Source organism: Schistocerca piceifrons, unplaced genomic scaffold (assembly GCF_021461385.2).
Source record: "Schistocerca piceifrons isolate TAMUIC-IGC-003096 unplaced genomic scaffold, iqSchPice1.1 HiC_scaffold_110, whole genome shotgun sequence".
Taxonomy (NCBI): Eukaryota; Metazoa; Arthropoda; class Insecta; order Orthoptera; family Acrididae; genus Schistocerca; species Schistocerca piceifrons.
Window position 1 is genome coordinate 7,501 of NW_025726907.1, and position 2,500 is coordinate 10,000.

Here is a 2,500-nt window from a genome sequence, read left to right on the forward strand (position 1 = left end):
AACTACGAGCTTTTTAACCGCAACAACTTTAATATACGCTATTGGAGCTGGAATTACCGCGGCTGCTGGCACCAGACTTGCCCTCCAATAGATACTCGTTAAAGGATTTAAAGTGTACTCATTCCGATTACGGGGCCTCGGATGAGTCCCGTATCGTTATTTTTCGTCACTACCTCCCCGTGCCGGGAGTGGGTAATTTGCGCGCCTGCTGCCTTCCTTGGATGTGGTAGCCGTTTCTCAGGCTCCCTCTCCGGAATCGAACCCTGATTCCCCGTTACCCGTTACAACCATGGTAGGCGCAGAACCTACCATCGACAGTTGATAAGGCAGACATTTGAAAGATGCGTCGCCGGTACGAGGACCGTGCGATCAGCCCAAAGTTATTCAGAGTCACCAAGGCAAACGGACCGGACGAGCCGACCGATTGGTTTTGATCTAATAAAAGCGTCCCTTCCATCTCTGGTCGGGACTCTGTTTGCATGTATTAGCTCTAGAATTACCACAGTTATCCAAGTAACGTGGGTACGATCTAAGGAACCATAACTGATTTAATGAGCCATTCGCGGTTTCACCTTAATGCGGCTTGTACTGAGACATGCATGGCTTAATCTTTGAGACAAGCATATGACTACTGGCAGGATCAACCAGGGAGCTGCGTCAACTAGAGCTGAGCAGCCGGCCGCCCGGGAGTGTGTCCCGGGGGCCCGCGCGAACACGCAAGCGTCCGCTCAATCATTCTGCAAACAGGAGGAGGCTGAGCTCCCCTGCACAATACACCTCGAAACCCTCTCAGGTCCCGGCGGCGCGCAGCGCCGTCCCAAGTACTTGGTCGGGTTCGAGAGAGGCGCAATCGCCCGGAGTTAGGCGAGTAGACGCTTTCGGTGCGACCACCCGTGCTCCCAACTGAGCTTGCCGCTGCCGACAGAGGCCCGGGAGCGTGCTGTCGTGGCATTGCCGGCGGGAGACAACACGCGCCACCTACGGTGACCGGCAGCTCCAACGCCAGCGCCACAGAAGGACAAAAGCCCCACTTGGGTGCCGAAGCGAACTCTCCCAGCACAGCGCACGCGCCAACACATCCGCACAGCTGCGATACAAACCACCAGCGAGAACCGCTGGGGCGACCGAGCAGCAGACGGCGTCGCGGCGCCGAGCGCCGGGCGGCGGCGCATCCTCAACGCACACAGTCCTCAATCGGACCAGCACACTGAAGATGTCCACCGCGCTTCGCACCGGGCCCGCGAGGACCTACTTTGGCCGCACGGCGCCGCGCGCAGGGTGCGCCGGCGCGCAGCTGCGACGCCTGCCGCGTCCGTCGGCCGGCGCGCCTGCCACTGGCCGCCCCCACCAGCCGGCTGTAGCGCGTGCGCCCACGCACCGCGCGGCCAGCACGCCGGGAGGCGCCCCCTCACCGGCCGGGGACGGTCCCACCCAGCCACCGCCGCGTATCGCTTCACACCCAGATGCCGTTCAGTTTCGTCGGCATGGTGGGTATCGCTGGAACAACCGGTTAGTACCTCAACCTATCGTCGCCATCACCGATTCACCCCTAGCGAGAACAACCGCACCACAACAGGTTACCATTTGTTCATTTGCGTAACTTCACCAGAAAACGCAGGCGTCCATCGCCATTTGCAACTTCAACGATTATTGCATGCCTGTGTCAGGTGTCACGCCACACTACGTCTGCCCACATACACGCAACAAAATGTGCACGCCTAGACAATACGTGGAAGGTGGCCCCCGTACGTATGCGATGTCCATTGCTCGAACGACTGTCAACCGGCCTCTGTAGCATGTCGCAGATATGGAACGCGGTGCACCATGCCATCACGGTGTGTGAGGAGAGACGACTAGGTCCGAATACATCAACAGACAGCTCATGCTGATCGCCATCCACGGCGTCCGTTCCTCCCACACGTCTCTATGGCGTACCACACTGCAATCCAGCTCTCATAGGGAGACGACACGTAGCTGCGTGCACAATATTTGCACTGTATGGTCCGCCGTTTTTGGGCGCAGTCGTTGTGCGGTCACACATGTGCCACGATGTATCATTCAGTACATAAGGACGAATGTGCAGTACAGATTGTGGTTCACGCGTACGACATCAGCGGACAGTTGACACAGGCCGCACCACAACGTAGCCTGAGTACGTCGCATGCGAAGGGCATTGAACATGCAAACTTCTCACCAACCAGCTTGCGAAGGCAGGGGGCAAGGTGGGGACGTGGGGAGGGGCGGCATGTACGTCCTGCTGCCATCCACATTACAGTGTACAGCAGGAGCATGTGGAAAGTGAGCAAGACTTGCAAGGTGTTTAACATGAAGCGATACACAGGGGTGCGGGCAGTGCGAGTAGCGAACTATATTGCGAGGGTTGCGGGTGGGCAACACTACAGTAATTGAACGAGTCGTATAACAATTACAGAGCAGGTTTAGGCGACAACGTGGGTTACGTTAAGGCGACAACATGGGTTAGGTTAAGGCACAACATGGG

The 2,500-nt window shown here is 57.7% G+C and overlaps 1 non-coding gene across 1 annotated transcript in view; it reads right to left on the reverse strand.

Annotated features, from left to right (window-relative positions):
- LOC124727402 overlaps nt 1-651 on the reverse strand; it is a 1,909-nt gene extending 1,258 nt beyond the window's left edge. The window contains exon 1 of the ribosomal RNA XR_007007107.1: nt 1-651. This exon is cut by the window's left edge and continues 1,258 nt beyond it. This is a non-coding gene — a ribosomal RNA (small subunit ribosomal RNA).
- Between the last annotated feature and the right edge of the window lie 1,849 nt (nt 652-2,500).